The sequence below is a fragment of the Salmo salar genome, chromosome 12 (assembly GCF_965601325.2).
Source record: "Salmo salar chromosome 12, fSalSal1, whole genome shotgun sequence".
NCBI classification, from domain to species: domain Eukaryota; kingdom Metazoa; phylum Chordata; class Actinopteri; order Salmoniformes; family Salmonidae; genus Salmo; species Salmo salar.
Genome location: NC_138302.1, coordinates 54,145,225 through 54,163,660, shown reverse-complemented (window position 1 = coordinate 54,163,660; position 18,436 = coordinate 54,145,225). Strand labels below are relative to the sequence as shown.

At 42.5% G+C, this 18,436-nt stretch overlaps 1 long non-coding RNA gene across 1 annotated transcript; it reads right to left on the bottom strand.

Moving 5' to 3' along the window:
* Nucleotides 1-6,508: 6,508 nt before the first annotated feature.
* Nucleotides 6,509-14,168, bottom strand: LOC145859512 (uncharacterized). The gene is made up of 4 exons (XR_014379716.1): nt 13,799-14,168; nt 13,330-13,377; nt 8,101-8,202; nt 6,509-7,914 (listed from the first exon to the last, which is right to left on the bottom strand). It is a non-coding gene; the product is annotated as an uncharacterized LOC145859512 (long non-coding RNA).
* Nucleotides 14,169-18,436: the final 4,268 nt, after the last annotated feature.

The window sequence follows — 18,436 nt, the reverse complement described above, 5'->3', positions numbered from 1 at the left end:
GTTTTAATAAGGTTTGTATCACAACTAAAGTGGCCAAATAGGCTCTACATTTTAAGCAGTTTTAAGAAGTTAACAGGCAGCGCATGAGCAGCGCATGAGTTTCAAGTTTGAGGAAGATCATTTTCACCATAAAAATGAATCCTTTAAAATAAAAACATGACACGCATAACTGAATTTGCGGTCACATTTGATAATGGTGTTTTCCGCTAATGGAACATTTGCACTTATAGCCTACTACCATGTACCCTTTGCTGTTGTATTCATTTGAGATCTATCACATACCACAACTGTCCCAGACTATGTCTGGAATATTTATTTCTCGCACAGAATAGAATAGGTCGAATTTGGTACTTTGGGGGATAGTAGATTGACAAAGGCTAGTGCTTTTGCTGTTCGTTAGGCCTCTTGTTGGCTGATGAAAAGTAAATGTGTAAAAAGTAAATGTGGACAGTTCTTCTAATATCTTAAATAGGCACCTCGGAATTGGGCAAGGGTGCGCACAGTTGCATCCCTGCTGTGTCTGTTTTAACTTGTAGACTGTGAGAAAGACCCGATCAGGTGACAGAGCCTTGTGAGTGAAAAAGCTTCGGATAGCGCAGCACACTCAGGGAGAAGGGCGCAATGCAGCACTCCGGGCCGCAAAAGGCATGGATTTTTTTAGGTGCATTACAGCAACAGGATGCCGCCATGTAATTCGAGGCATTTACAATGACTTGTCAAATAGTGAATGAGAGACTACTGGAGTGTGTACAGCCTGCGCAAAAAACAGAGCAGAGATCATGCCTTTCAAGCAACGTTTTTCAAATCATCATTAGAGTCTCATCATTCAGCCTTACTGTGTATTAAAAACCTAAACATGTAGCCCATCGTTTGTAGAACAACTATAGTTACATTATTAACTCTAAATTAAGCATTTAAGAGTACATATTTCTTTGTTAACCGCTCAACACAGAATAGCCGTGTGCACACTCCATTCGGCATAGCCACATCAGGACCTAACAGAAGGACAACTCAGAGTATGCTCTTCTTTTCTTCTGAAATAGATTAAATATTCTTCATATCATGTTTCTGTAGACCTGTCTAAAATAAATGATGGATTTATTATGAAGGTGTGGGCTATATTAATTGGATTTATTAGACTTTTTAAAATGGCTTGTCGGCTATGTGTGGAAGCCAGGAGATGCTAAATGTGTTTATGTTAATTAACGGTCAGTCACCGTGAGACCGACAGTTAGTTGCTTGACAATCACTGGCTGACAAAATGTTGAGACCTCCACAGCTCTAAGAAGCACCACAAAGTACATTTAAAAAAAGAAACAAAACTAATGTGTATCCTACCTGTTGGAAAGGGTTTAGTTGTTGGATCACTAATGTGAACTCCCACCAGATCTGAAATCATTTTGGGGATTGAAATGTGGTGTTTAGTTTGTGGGTCAGAATGAAAATAGTCATTAAAGAATATTTTTAAATCAAAGTGAGTCAGATAATGAAGACCTGCTGCCCTGATAGATTTGTTTAGATAATGACTCACCTGTAAAGTTGTACCCATCACTGCGTGGAGAGAGAGAGTTTGGTCCTGAGCTCACTCTGTAGTCACAGCTCACCTCCTTACTCCTCACTGACTGTAGACGACTGATCAGATCACTATGATTTGGAGTGAATTGACAGAACTCCTGTCTGGGTGCTGAGGTGGATTGTCTCTTCTTGGTCTTTGCTGTGAAGGATGGCTGACTCTCCTCTCCAACATACAGGTTACAGGTGGTGTCAGGACTGACGGATCCAGGAATCAAACAGATGATGGTGAAGTCCTCATCAAAATGGACTGTAATGTCTGGTTTTGGATCTGTTAGGAAAGAACAGAGACTCCTTTTTGCATCACTCTATTTGAATGTAATGTATATGTCACAAGTGATACTGACTCTTAGTAAACTAATTCCTGCCATTCTCTTTATATTAAGTAACAGCATGTCTTATTTGATATCATGCCTTTTTATGAGTGCCATTTAATCATGTGTGCTATGTGTTTACAATTATTGCCATTCATTTAATTCCTTATATTCTCTCGTGTGAAATCAAATTGAATCGCAAGACTATTTTGCTTGCTTGAATAGAGTAGAGGATGATGGAGTGTGTCACTTGTCATTTAATTATAAATTAATGTTCAATGTTTAAGTACTCATAGATATTGTTTCACTTTAAATACGTTTCAAAAACAAAAACAATGAAGTCACTATTGTCTATTAAATGATATCAGTGTATCTACAATTATGCAGTTTAGGTTAACAAGATAACTTTGATTGATTGATGGTAATATTATGTAGTAAAAATAGTTAGACATAAACTTCATTAATAAACGTTAAATAATTCCAGTTTTTAACACTCACAGTGGCCTTGGTAATGACCTTGGGCTTCGATGTATTGGAAGCTGTCTGGAAAAAACAAAATAGGTCTTGATCAGGAAAATGTGCCTTTCTAAATAATAAATTAGGTACTCTGCTGACATAATCTAATGTTTTGCTTTCGCTGTAAAGCCTTTTTGAAATCGGACAGTGTGGTTAGATTAACGAGAGTCTTATCTTTAAAATGGTGTAAAATAGTCATATTTTTGAAAAATTGAAGTAATATCATATCTAAGGTATTTGAATAACGCGCCACAGGATTCAACTGGCTGTTGAGTAGGTGGTACATAGAGGTTAAACAATGTAAAGGCAATTCTACCAAATACTAATTGAGTGTATGTGAACTTCTGACCGACTGGAAGTGTGATTAAATAAATAAAAGCTGAAATAAATCATTCTCTCCGCTATTATTCTGACATTTCACATTCTTAAAATAAAGTGGTGAACTGAACTGACCTAAGACATAGCATTTTTACTAGGATTAAATGTCAGGAATTGTGAAAAACTGAGTTTAAATGTATTTGGCTAAGATGAATGTAAAGTTCCGACTTCAACTGCATGTATTATTATGGATTTATAATCAGCTATAACGGGGCGGTCATTTTACGACCGGGAACACAGAATTAATTAACATGAAATGAACACAACAGGAGGGTTAAAGTGGCATTATTTAAAGTGACATTGTTTAAAGTGACTAGTTATCCATTTATTAAAGTGTCCAGTGATGGGGTCTCATTGTAGGCAGCAGCCTCTCTGAGTTAGTGATTGCTGTTTAGCAGTCTGATGGCCTTGAGATAGAAGCAGTTTTTCAATGTCTCAGTCCCAGCTTTGATGCACCTGTACTGACCTCTCCTTATGGATGATAGCGGTGTGAACAGGCAGTGGCTCGGTTGGCTATTGTCCTTGATGATCTTTTTGGCCATCCTGTGATATCGGGTGCTGTAGGTGTCATGGAGGACAGGTAATTTTCCCTCGGTGATGCGTTGTGCAGACCGCACCACCCTCTGGAGACCCTTGCAGTTGAGGGAGGTGCAGTTGCCGTACCAGGCTGTGATGCAGCCCGACAGGATGCTCTCGATTGGATATCCATAAAAGTTTATCACGGTTTTGGGTGACAAGCCAAATTTCTTCAGCCTCCTGAGGTTGAAGAGGCGCTGTTACTCCTTCTTCACCACACTGTCTGTGTGGGTGGACCATTTCAGTTTGTCTGTGATGTGTACGCCCAGGAACTTAAAACTTTCCACCTTCTCCACTGCTGTCCCTTTGATGTGAATAAGGGGGCTCTCCCTCTGCTTTTTCCTGAAATCCATGAACGTCTCCTTTGTTTTGTTGACGTTGAGTGAGAGGTTGTTTTCCTGACACCACACTCCGAGTGCCCTCACCTCCTCCCTGGAGGCTGTCTCGTCATTGTTGGTGATCAGGCCCGCTACTGATGTGTTGTCTGCAAACTTGATGATTGAGTTGGAGGCGTGCATGACCACACAGTCGTGGGTGAACATGGAGTACAGGAGAGTGCTGAGCACACACCCTTGTGGGGCCCCAGTGTTGAGGGTCAGTGAAGCGGAGATGTTATTTCCTACCTTCATCACCTGGGGGCGGTCCGTCAGAAAGACCAGGACCCAGTTGCACAGGGCGGGGTTGAGACCCAGGGCCTCCAGCTTGATGATGGGCTTGGAGGGTACTATGGTGTTGAATGCTGAGCTGTAGTCAATAAACAGCATTCTTACATAGGTATTTTTTTTGTCCAGATGGGATAGGGCAGTGTGCAGTGTGATGGCAATTGCGTCATCTGTAGACCTGTTGGGGTGGTATGCAAACTGAAGTGGGTATAGGGTGGCCGGTAAGGTGGCAATGATATGATCCTTAACTAGCTTCTCAAAGCACTTCATGATGACAGAAGTAAGTGCTACGGGGCGGTTGTCATTTAGTTCAGTTATCTTCGCCTTCTTGGGTACAGGAACAATGGTAGCCATCTTGAAGCATGTGGGGACAACAGACTGGGATAGGGAGTGACTGAATATGTCTGTAAACACACTAGCCAGCTGGTCTGCGCATGCTCTGAGGAGGCGGCTAGGGATGCCGTCCGGGCCAGCATCCCTGCGAAGGTCAACAAATGTAAATGTTTTACTCACGTCAGCCACGGATAAGGAGAGGGGGGATGCAGTCTTTGTTAGCGAGCCACGACGGTGGCACTGTATCATCCTCAAAGCGGCTAAAGAAGGTGTTTAGTTTGTCGGGAAGCGTGACGTCGGTGTCCATGACGTGGCTGTTTTTATTTTTGTAGTCCATGATTTCCTGTAGACCCTGCCAAATATGTCTTGTGTCTGAGCAGTCGAATTGCAATTCCACCTTGTCCCTGTACCGGCACTTCGCTTGTTTGATTGCCTTGCGGAGGGAATAACTACATTGTTTAAACTCAGCCATATTTCCAGACCTCTTTCCATGTTTAAATGCGGTGGATTGCGCGTTCAGTTTTGCGGAAGTGGATGTCGGCAAATATTCTACTTTTAAAGAGATTGTCCCACCCTGATCTGTTTCACCTGCCTTTGTGATTGTCTCCACACCCCTCCAGGTGTCGCCCATCTTCACGATTATCCCCTGTGTATTTATACCTGTTTTTTCTGTCTGTCTGTGCCACTTCATCTTGTTTGATCAAGTCAACCAGCATTTTGTGTCTTAGCGCCTGCTTTTTCTAGTTTTTCTAGTTTTTCTAGTCTCTCTTATCTTGCCTGTCCTGACTCTGAGCCCGCCTGCCTGACCACTCTGTCTGTCCCGACATCTGCCTTACCCAGACCCTGAGCCTGCCTGCCATCCGGTACTGCTGCCCGACATCTGGTTCTCTGACCCCTGCCTGCCTTGACCTGTCTATTGCCTGCCCTTGTTGGATTATTAAACCATTGTTAATTCGACATTGTCTGCATCTGGGACTAACCTTTAAACCTGATAAAATATGATTGTGGCTCAAGCAGCCTGAAATGTTTTCAGTCAGACATTCACGCTTGCCATGAAGAGTTGAAATATCTAGCCAACATTTTGAATTTCATAACATCATCAGTGAACTTCAGAGGTGTATTGATTTGATGCTTTGGCTTTGATTAGAGGCAAGTACAAACGCATACTAGTTGTAGTCATCACTCCTTCTCGAGAGCCTAGACATTCTGGGTGATGCGAAACAACGTCTTCATCTCACTGGATTATTTTCTGGCGAGCTCTCATTGGTCATTGCTCATCACCGTTCTAAAACTTGCCGTTGCACATCTCACACTACACGAGCATTGCAGATTTTGTGCCGATAAAATATCGGGACGTCTTGGACTGCTCAAAGACGAGATCAGTAGCCCTCATCATACCCGCTTACACTAAACGAGCCTCAGTGACTGCTGCGTGCCCCGAGTAGACAACGACATGAGGAGTTTGTCTCCGATCTTGTCTGGCTTAGCCTTCCAGATAAAGCGAAATATGTTTTGCTCATATGATTTGAAAACTAAATATTCTGGAGAAGGCAACTCCATAAGTAAGTAAGCAAGTAAAATAGGATATAAGTTCATCAGCGTAATTTTTCCATTAATAAAAAAGTATTAATATCTCCGTCGTTAAAGGATCTTGTATGTTTTTTTGTATTTTGGTAAATAAATTTCTCTCTCTCTCTCTCTCTCTCTCTATCTATCTATCTATCTATCTATCTATCATAATTCAATTCAATTGAAGGGCTTTATTGGCATGAGAAACATATGTTAACATTACAATAGCAAGTGAAATAGATAATGGTTGGAGTGGCGGCCATGGCTGGATACTGGCTCTCAGACAGGGGAGACCGCATACTGGACAGCTTTCTGAAGGGACACTAGAACTACACTGCTATCAATAACTTATTACCATACCCTGTTAGTGGGTATATGTATATAATAAATGTATAATTGACATTAACACCAATCAGACACTAGCCTGGGTGCCAGTCTGTTTATGCTCTCTTGCCAACTCCTTATGAAATGTTGTAAACATGGCAATTACATAAGGAGTTGGCAATAGAGTAGAAACAGACTGGCACCCAGGCTAAACAGACTATTACATATAATTTGTAAATAAATAACGATCCCCGAGACAAACTGTTATTTGAAAAGTTTTAATAATAAACATTGCTCTGTGCACCTTGCCTTCAACACTATCATGCAGTCAATTTCAACAAAGATTATAGAACGGACACTTGATTGCATAAAACGGTGTTAAAAACACTTATCTCCCTCACTAGCTTTAAGCACCAGCTGTCAGAGCAGCTCACAGATCACTGCACCTGTACATAGCCCATCTATAATTTAGCCCAAACTACTACCTCTTCCCCTACTGTATTTATTTATTTTATTTATTTTGCTCCTTTGCACCATATTATTTATATTTTAACTTTGAACTTTCTTCAAATAACAAATCTACCATTCCAGTGTTTTACTTGCTACACTGTATTTACTCTGCCACCATGGCCTTTTTTTGCCTTTACCTCCCTTATCTCACATCATTTGCTCACATTGTATATAGTCTTATTTTTCTACTGTATCATTGATTGTATGTTGTTTTACTCCATGTGTAACTCTGTGTTTTTGTATGTTGTCGAACTGCTTTGCTTTATCTTGGCCAGGTCGCAATTGTAAATGAGAACTTGTTCTCAACTTGCCTACCTGGTTAAATAAAGGTGAAATAAAAAAAATTAAAAAATCATTAAAAATTGTATGTGTGCAAATGTATGTATGTTTGTGTGTATGTATATACACAGAGTTTACAAAACAAAACATTATGAACACCTGCTCTTTCCATAACAAAGACTGACCAGGTGAATTCAGGTGAAAGTTATGATCCTTTATTTATGTCACTTGTTAAATCCACTTCAAGCATTGTGGATGAAGGGGAGGAGACAGATTAAAGAAGGATTTTTAAGCCTTGAGACAATTGAGACATCGATTGGGAAAAACAAAATATTTACGTGCCTTTTGAGCGGGGTATGGTAGTAGGTGCCAGGCCGGTTTGTGTCAAGAACTGCAACGCTGGTGGGTTTTTCACACTCAACAGTTTCATGTGTGTATCAAGAATGGTCCACCACCCAAAGGACAGCCATCCAACTTGACACAACTGTGGGAAGCCTTGGAGTCAGCATCCCTGTGGAACGCTTTCAACACCTTGTAGAGTCCATGCCCCTAACGCCAGTTAGTAACTTACTTCAAACTGGGGGGAGGGTGTTCTTAATGTTTTGTACAGTCAATGTATGTATGTACACTTTGTACATTAAGTTTTCAACTTGCCAAGCAACACTATCATACACTCAATTTGAAAAGAAAAATCACAGAAATCTCAAAGATGCATAAAACGTAAAATATATATATTTTTAAATGTAAAAATAAGTTTGTGTGTGTGTGTGCGTGCGTGTATGTTTGTAGGTATGCACAGTGATTTAGCACAGTGATTTAGCACACTGTCAACGAAAAGTCTTCATTGCTCTGGTCCACCCTCCTGCTTCTCTTTGGAACAGCTGAAAAGACAGATGTACTGTGTACATGTCATATTCACATACACCTTTAGCTTAAACGACATGTACACAAATCACATTGATTTACTATTTTACTTAGCCTTGCTACAGCCCAAATCATCATACATTACAATTTACACATTACTATTTCCTACTGGCTTATAGGAAGTGATTGACAGGTAAACTGACCTTTAGGGCATTGATGGGAGATGACATAGTGTATAATTAGTCCACAGGTAGCCAGTAGGACAAACACAGTGAGGATGTGACGCCACAGGAAATCAAGTGGCTCTGATGGAAAGAGAGGAGAGAGATCCAGAGAGGGATATCTTTATAATATACGTACTGTAGAATGCAGTAAAATGCTACTTCATTGATTTAGGGCTACACACTGAGTAAACCAAACATTAGGAACAGCTTCCTTAAATATTTAGTTGCACCTCCCCCACCCCATTTTGCCTTTCGGAACAGCCTCAATTCGTCGAGGCATAGACTTTACAAGGTGTCGAAAGCATTCCACAGGGATGTTGGCCCATGTTGACTTCAATTTCCACAGTCGTTTCAAGTTGGCTGGATGTCCTTTCGGTGGTGGACAATTCTTGATACCAGTGAAGGCTGCTGAGGGGAGGACAGCTCATTATAATGGCTAAAATGGTACAAATGGAATACCTGATACTATTCCACTCATTCCACAGAAGCCATTACCACGAGCCCGTCATCCCCAATTAAGGTGCCACCAACCTCCTGTGCTTGATACACATGGGAAACTGTAGAGTGTGGAAAATCCATCTTTAGCCTTTTGAGGTAGATTTAACAAGTGCTTGCCTCGAAGCGAGCATAAAAGGCATGTAGCTCGTCTGGTAGGCCCTCGTCACTGGGCAGCTCACGGCTGGATTTCCCTTCGTAGTCCCAGTCCCGTGTAGCTTAGTTGGTAGAGCATGGTGTTTGCAACGCCAGGGTTGTCGGTTCGATTCCCACGGGGGACCAGTACGGAAGAAAACATTTTTTTTAATGAAATGTATGCATTCACTACTGTAAGTCGCTCTGGATAAGAGCGTCTGCTAAATGACTAAAATGTAAATGTAAAATGTAATAGTTTTCAAGCCCTGCCACATCCGACTAGCGTCAGAGCCAGTGTAGTAGGATTCAATCTTAATTATGTATTGACGCTTTGACTGTTTGATGGTTTGTCTGAGGGCGATGCGGTATTTCTTGTAAGCGTCTGGATTAGTGTCCCGCTCCTTGAAAGTGGCAGCTATAGCCTTTAGCTCGATGCGGATGTTACCTGTAATTCCATGGCTTCTGGTTGGGATATCAACGTACGGTCACTTTGGGGATTAAGTCGTTGATGCACTTATTGAAGAAGTCGTTGACTGAGGTGGTAAACTCCTCAATGCCATTGGATGAATCCCAGAACATAGTCTGTGCTAGCAAAACAGACCTGTAGCGTAGCATCCACGTCATCTGACCATTTCCGTATTATCTGAGTCACTGTAGTTTTTGCTTGTAAGCAGGAATCATGGGGGTTAGAATTATTAGGATGTGACGCCACAGGAAATTAAGTGGCTCAGATGGAGAGAGAGGAGTGAGATCCAGAGAGGGATATCTTTATAATATACGTATTGTAGAATGCAGTAAAATGGTGCTTCCTGCTTTAGTTTTTGCTTGTAAGCAGGAATCAGGAGGATAGAATTATTGTCAGATTTACCAAATGGAGGGCGAAGGAGAGCTTTGTATGCGTCTCTGTGTGTGGAGTAAAAGTGGTTTAGAGTTTCTTTCCTCTGGTTGCACGTGACATGCTGGTCTTACTGCCAGCATCGGTTTGTGGTAGTAAATAGACGGCTACGAATAATTTAAATGAGAACTCTCTTGGTAGATAGTGTGGTCTACAGCTTATAACGAGGTCCTCTATCTCAGGCGAGCAATACCTGGAGACCTCTTTAATATTAGACATCGGTCACCAGCTGTTATTGACAAATAGATACACACCCCCGCCCCTCGTCTTACCAGACGTAGCTTCTCTGTCCTGCCGATGCACAGAACCCAGCCAGCTCTATATTATCCGTGTCGTCATTCAGCCACAACTCGGTAAAAGATAATATATTACAGTTTTTAATCTCCAGTTGGTCGAACAGTCTTGATCGCAGATCATCCATTTTATTTTCCAATGATTGCACATTGGTCAATAGAACAGATGGTAGTAGAGATTTACTCCCTCGCCAACTAATTTTCAGAAGGCAGCCCGATCTCCGTTCCATATTTACTAAAAGGCTACATGATAACATAAGATACACATACACACACGGTATAGGTTATTGATTAGAAACTTGATACGATGACAAGAGGTCATTAGCAGACCAACACAATATGACACGTGTTACACAAGATGGAGATTTAAAGAGGGAGCGGGAGAGAAAGAGAGCGAAAGAGAAACAACCCATGGATACATTTGTTAACTATACTTAGTTTAGCCGTAATACCTTGCCCCGAACTGCCGCTTTTATGGGTAAAAAGTGTAATGCATGTATTTATGTGTTGAAGGTCTTCGTTGGGTATCTCTGTTGGGCCCAGGCCTTCGTGGGCCGAGTCTTCCTAGTGAGAAAGATTCGACGTAGACCTTGTTCTTTGGGTGGCCTTCTCCATCGTTCTCAGGTGTAAGTCTCTGATTGTCCACAAAATGTCACAATGTTCTTTCTCTTTGTTGTCTGTTTCCTTGTAATCGTTCTGGAAGAGTGGTCTTCTGAGGATGGCTAATCACCCATGTAGATGATCCCAGTGTGGGGATGAAAGCAGTGTAGACGAACGATAACTTGAAAAGAATAACCGGATGGTTCTGCTTAAATACACCTTCTTAGATACAATACTTAGAACAGCCAGTCAACCGTAGCATTGATTGTTAAGAGGTCCTTTGTCTTCTTCAACCTCATGTTGCGTTTTGGGGTTGTGACTAATCGTAGACCTCGGCTGCAGTGTGTGGTCATCCTAGTCTGGTATGTTAATCCTTAACTCAAATTCTTTATACCATCGGGTAGAAAGGGGCATTTCCATCTTGCTGGCATGCTCTCTGGGTTCCCTGGGGCATAGCTAGTTGCGAGGCAAGGTATCACAATCCAGATCAGAGTCAAAAGGTACAGAACAGAAGGAGACAAAGGGAGACAAAGGGCTGTGAAACATGGATTTGATTTTAGACACATGAAAAGTGGGATGTACTGTATACGGAGGGTATGGGGCAAAACAAGATGAACAGCAGAGGGGCTAATGACCTTGGAGATGAGGAAAGGGCCGATAAACCGGGGGGGAAAGTTTGCGGGAAGGGCAGATCCTGGGTGAACAGCCATAACTTCTGCCCGAGACGATACCGGGGAGCCGTGGTCCGGTGGTAGTCCGCTTGACGTTGATACATGGAGGTGGTCTTGAGAAGGGCCGACTGGGCTCTCTTCTAGGTACGACGACAGCGGCGGACACACATCTGGGCCAAAAGTATGCCGACCTCTTCCTCTTGCTCAGGGAAGAGCGGGGACTGATAGTCCAGGGAACACTCAAAGGGCAAGGAAGGGTGTTGTGTGTGTGTATTGGACCGACACTAGTTGCTGGCTCCAGGTGGTGGAGTTGGCAGAGACCAGGCAGCGAAGATTAGTTTCCAAGTCTTGGTTGGCTCGCTCCGACTGGCCGTTCGATGTGGGAACCCAGAGGACAGTCTGGCGGAGGGCCCAATGAATGTGCAGAACGCCTTCCAGAACCTGGATGAGAACTGAGGACCCCGGTCGGAGACCATGTTTACTGGGAGTCCATGGATCCGGAAGACGTGCTGCACCACGTGCTGCACCATAAGGTGGGCCTCTCTTTGGCTGAGGTTGCAGGAGACCAGCAGGAGCTTGCAGAGGAATCTTGTTCGGCATGCAGACCGTATATGTGGTGATGAATGCGGAGACATCGGGAATCATGATATGCTACCAAAAGCATTGTCGCTTCAAAGGCCAGGGTCTGACAGGAGCCCGGGTGGCAGGCAAGCCTAGTGGAGTGGGCCCACGCCAGGACCGAGGAGCGGACCGCTTCAGGAACAAACATCCGGTTATCTGGGCCCCCCCGGGGTTAGGCTGGAAACGCTGCGCCAACGTATCCCCCAGCTTAGTGCCGTCGCCAGGCACGAGGTGGGAAAGATGGTCTCGGATTGCAGTGTTGTAGACATGGGGCGTTAGCGGCGCAACAGCTCATCCAGCTTGACATTCTTGGATCCCGGTCGATATGAGAGGGAGAAGTTGAACCTGGTGAAAAGCAGAGCCCATCTAGCTTGCCTGGAATTGAGACAATTGGCGGTGTGGAGATATTCTAGGTTTTTGTGGACGGTCCACTCATTGAACGGATGTTCCATCCCCTCCAGCCAGTGCCTCCACTCCTCCAACACCATTTTCTCTTCGAGAAGCTCACGATTCCCCACATCGTAGTTCCTCTCCCTGGTGTTGAGGCAATGGGAGAAGGTGGCGCAGGGATGTCACTTGAGCTCCTGGGACAGCACTGCCCCACTCCGACATCCGAAGCATCGGCCTCCACCACGAACTGGCGGGACAGGTCAGGATGAACCAAGATGGGAGCTGTGGTGAAACTGTTTGAGATCCCGGAATGTCCAGTAAGCAGCTGGGGACCATGTGAATGGAACCTTAGGAGAGGTGAGTGCAGACAGGGGGGAAACCAGGGTGCTGTAACCCCGGATAAAGCGGCAATAAAAGTTCCCGAATCCCAGGAAACATTGCAGCTGCACCCTGGACATAGGCTGGGGCCAATCCACCACCGCTCTCACCTTCCCAGGTTCCATCTGGACACTCCCTGCAGTGATGATGTAACCCAGGAAGGGGACGGTGGAGCGATGGAATTTGCACTTCTCCACTTTCACAAAAAGCTGGTTCTCCAGGAGTTGTTGGAGAACCTATCGGACGTGGAGCACATGTTCTTGGGCGGAGCGGGAGGAGACGAGGATGTTGTCGAGGTAAACGAAGCAGAACCGGTTCAATATGTCGCGGAGGACATCATTGACAAGAGCCTGGAACACAGCAGGGGCGTTGGTAAGGCCATAGGGCATGACCAGATACTCGTAGTGACCTCTGGCCATGTTGAAGGCAGTCTTCCACTTGTCCCCTTCCCGTATCCGCACCAGGTGGTAGTCATTCCATAGGTCCAGCTTGGAGAACACAGTGGCCCCCTGAAGCGGCTCGAAGGCCTAGGAGATGAGTGGTAGTGGGTAGCGGTCCTTCACTGTGATGTCGTTGAGACCCCTGTAGTCGATGCATGGGCACAGGGTTTTGTCCTTCTTCTCCACAAAGAAAAAAAATGTACAACAACCTGAGGAACATAAAGCAATTCTATTTGTTTTGGTCTGCTACTGTAACTGCTACTGTAACTAGGTGAAGATGACTAACACACCTGATGTAGGATTCAATGCTGTACTGGGGGTCAAAGGAAAGGTCAAGCCTGGTGAGAAGACAACTCATATTACACAACAAAGTCATTAATTAAGCAGAAAAAGAGAAGTATATTACACATGACCTAGAAATCGGAACATAAAGCAATTCTATTTGTTTTGGTCTGCTACTGTAACTGCTACTGTAACTAGGTAAAGATGACTAACACACCTGATGATGGATTCAGTGCTGTACTGGGGGTCAAAGGAAAGGTCAAGCCTGGTGAGAAGACAACTCATATTACACAAGAAAGTCATTAATTAAGCAGAAAAAGAGAAGTATATTACACATGACATACAAATCAGATGGACTAAAAGAACACAAATCTGGACTGAAATTACAAGCAGCTATGAATAGGTATTTTAGTAAACCGGTCTGAGATTTTAGTGAATTAATGAGAACAGAAAATGTTTAACTGTAAACTAAGTTACATTTAGTGGTCCTATTGGTAGTTGGTCTCACTGGGGTCAAAGTTGAACTAACAGTCGAACCTGCTGGGAAGCATCACAAGACAAGTTAATTGTGTATCTATTTACACAAGAAGTAAGGTATTCATCACTTAGTTAGAAAACAACACAACTCAGTCAACAGAAAGATGACATGTTCACAATAGCATAATGTGGCACATTATTGTTAAAACCCAGACCTTTGACTGAATGTACAATTGGAAACAGTATTTGCAAAGACGGTCCCTTAGAGGACCAATACACCTGTTGTAGGACTCACTGTGATGATGAGGGGCAAAGTAGAAACAGGCTTTTCTTACCGCTGTAACGAGCTCTGCTATAAAATAACAGCAGCACTAGGGCTGTTGCGGTGACCGTATTAAAGCTACACTGGCTTTATTTGTCACAATGCTTACTTAAAAGAGGTGGGGTTTTTTTTTTACAAGCGGTCATTTTTGTTAATGGTGTTTTCCGCTAATGGAACATTCGCGCTTATAGCCTACTACCATGTGCGCATTGCTGCTCTTATAATGTGAAGAAATAGCCAAATAGTTTATCAATATTTTAAGCTAAACGTTCTGATCTGCTGTGTCAGCCACATTGCATAATTCTTTGGGGGGGGATGCTAGTGGTTGTATTAATTTGGGATCTATCGCATCCCACAACTGTCCCAGACTATGTTTGGTATATCTATTTCTTGCACAGAATAGAATAGGTACATTTTTGTAGTATGGGGGATAGTAGATTGACATAGGCTAGTGCTTTGCTGTTCGTTAGGCCAACCTATCTTGTTGGCTGACGAAAAGTAAATGTGGACAGTTATTCCAATATCTTCTATAGGCACCTCGGAATTGGATAAGGACTCGCACAGTTGTGTCCCCGATGTGTCTGTCTTAATTTGTAGCCTGTGAGAAAGACCCTATCATGTGACAGAGAGCCGTATGAGTGAAAGAGCTTCGGATTGGCAGCACACTCAGGGAGAAGGGCGCAACGCAGCACTCCGGGCCGCAAAAGGCATGGATTTTTTTAGGGTGCATTACGGCCACATAGGGGATGCCACCGTGGAATTCGAGGCATTATCAAGTGCTTGTCAAATTGTGAATGAGAGACTTTTGGAGTGTGTACAGCCTGCGCAAAAACAGAGCAGAGATCATTCCTTTCAAGCAACGTTTTTCAAATCATCATTAGAGTCTCATCATTCAGCCTTACTGTGTATTAAAAATCTAAACATGTAGCCCATTGTTTGTAGAACAACTGAAGTTACGTTAATATCTCAAAAATGTCTAATTTGTTCAATTGTATTCTTCATACTATAGAATAGTATAAAATAATACCACGGAATTATAAGCAAATCTTGTCTCCTACATTAACTAGTGTCGCCCACAGCCATTCGGCATAGGCACATCAGGACCTAACAGACGAAAAACTCAGAGTATGCTATTCTTTTCTTCTGAAATAGACTACATTTTCTTCATATAATGCCTAAGATAACCTCTCTAAAATAAATAATGGATTTATTGTGAAGGTGTGGGCTATATTACATGGATTTATTAGACTTTTTAAAATGGCTTGTCGGCTATGTGTGGAAGCCAGGAGATGCTAAATGTGTTTATGTTAATTAACGGTCAATTACTGTGATACCGACAGGTATCACCGGCTGACAAAATTTCGAGACCTCCACAGCTGTAAGCAGCGCCACAAACTACATTTAAAAAAAGAAACAAAACTAATGTGTATCCTATGTGGTGGCTAATTTCCGCATTACCAAATGAGGAGTTACAAACACACCAGTCCGAGTTAAACTACATCTTTAATACTTAACCTCTTGGGGCTAGGTGGGACGCTAGCGTGCCACCCGTGGTGCACTCCATCAACAGCAGGTGCATTTCAAGAGCGGCAAATTTGAATCCAAATAAATGTCAAAATTCAAATTTTTCAAAAATACAACTATGTTACACCATTTGAAAGATAAACATCTCCTTAATCTAACCACGTTTTACGATTTCAAAAAGGTTTTACGGCGAAAGCATAAATTTAGAGTATGTTAGGACAGTACATTTACAAGAGTTGTGTGTAATGTTTTGTCAAGTCAAAGACAGGGTCACCAAAACCATAAAACCAGCTAAAATGATACACTAACCTTTTACAATCTCCATCAGATGACACTCCTAGGACATTATGTTAGACAATGCATGCATTTTTAGTTCTATCAAGTTCATATTTATATACAAAAACAGCGTTTTACTATGGCATTGATGTTGAGGAAATCGTTTCCCTCCAATAACCGGCAGTCAAGTCAGCGTCACAAATTAAATAATTAAAATTAGAAAACATTGGTAAAATATTATATTGTCATTTAAAGAATTATAGATTTACATCTTTTGAACGCAATCAACTTGCCAGATTTAAAAATAACCTTACTGGGAAATCACACTTTGCAATAATCTGAGCACTGTGCCCAGAAAAATACGCGTTGCGATACAGACTAGACGTCATGTTGGGGAGATCTAAAATCGAAAATACTATGTAAATAATCCATTACCTTTGATTCTCTTCATCAGATGTCACTTCCAGGTATCACAGGTCCATAACGAATGTAGTTTTGTTCAAAAAAGCTCATCATTTATGTCCAAAAATCTCCGTCTCGTTAGCACATGATGTAAGCCAGCCGGACTTCTCGTCATGAACGAGGGGAAAAAATATATTTCCGTTCGTTCAAACATGTCAAACGTTGTATAGCATAAATCATTAGGGCCTTTTTTAACCAGAACATGAATAATATTCAAGGTGGACGAATGCATAGTCTTTTATAACGTATTGGAACGAGGGTACCCAACATGAAGTAGCGCGCCAGGTGTCTAATGGGACATCACCGTTCCATGGCTCTTGTTCGGTCAGATCTCCCTCCAGAAGACTCAAAACACTTTGTAAAGGCTGGTGACATCTAGTGGAAGCAATAGGAAGTGCCAAAATATTCCTAAACCCCTGTGTTTTTCAATGGGATAGGTTTAAAGTCAATACAACACATCAGGTATCCACTTCCTGTCAGAAAATGTCTCAGGGTTTTGCCTGCCAAATGAGTTCTGTTATACTCACAGACACCATTCAAACAGTTTTGGAAACTTTAGAGTGTTTTCTATCCATATATAATAAGTATATGCATATTCTAGTTACTGGGTAGGATTAGTAACCAGATTAAATCGGGTACATTTTTTTTATCCAGACGTGCAAATGCTGCCCCCTAGACCCAACAGGTTAAGATACTTTTGCAAAAGTTCTTGACCTTCAATAATGCACTCTCTCGAATGAACCATTGAACAAGGTGATTACACAATGGCTACAGGGATCTTTTATAGCAACGATACACCCCCTTCAACGTACATTGACAAACCACAGATATTTAGTAACAGTTCACAAAGGTTACGTTTTGTATGACAGATATCCATAAAACACATCAGACAGTAACTGCTATGTCAACAGGATTAATGGTATAGCCCAGTATCTGGTCCCCCTAGAACCGTCCCTCCCTGGTACGGTATAGAACGAAAACACAATTTCATCCAATGGTATATATCAATTGTCAACTCTAGATACTCCCATCTCAAGCAAACCCCCTCTTGACCCTACTCCTGGACAGGCTCACTGGGGAGTGAGCCTCTAGGCCATATATTATCACAGGATAAGTGCGAGATCTAAGAGAGGACATACAAGGGTCCATTTACTGCCATAATCCTCCCCACAATAAAGAAGAGGAGGGAGTGACTTGCTCACAGACATTGTGGAGACAAGTCATTGGTTCCCCATTAATCACGCCATCCCTTCACATGGTTTAAGAAATAGGTAAAGACACATTCCCATGACGACAAGTCTGACCTCTCCCCTCTCTGGGCTCCAAGTGTCTGAGCCCCAGCTAAGGTAGACGTGCAACTGAAAAGACACTGGACACTTTCTAATGACAAGTACCTCAAATAAGCATATTATATTAATAAAACATCTTAATTATCTATGTTACCCAACTAATTCTGATTCGTCCACGACACCTACCTGCTGGAAAGGGTTTAGTTGTTGGATCACTAATGTGAACTCCCACCAGATCTAAAAACATTTTGGGGATTGAAATGTGGTATTTAGTTTGTGGTCAGAATGAAAATAGTCATTAAAGAAGATTTTAAAATCAAAGTGAGTCAGATAATGAAGACCTGCAGCCCTGATAGATTTGTTTAGATAATGACTCACCTTTAAAGCTGTGCTCATCACTGCGTGGAGAGAGAGAGTTTGGTCCAGAGCTCACTCTGTAATCACAGCTCACCTCCTTACTCCTCACTGACTGTAGACGACTGATCAGATCACTATGTTTTCGAAGGAATTGACAGAACTGCTGTCCGGATGCTGAGGTTTCTTTTCTCTTCTTGATCTTTTCTGTGAAGGATGGCTGACTCTCCTCTCCAACATACAGGTTACAGGTGGTGTCAGGACTGACGGATCCAGGAATCAAACAGATGATGGTGAAGTACTCATCAAATTGGACTGTAATGTCTGGTTTTGGATCTGTTAGGAAAGAACAGAGACTCCTTTTTACATCACTCTATTTGAATGTAATGTATATGTCACAAGTGACACTGA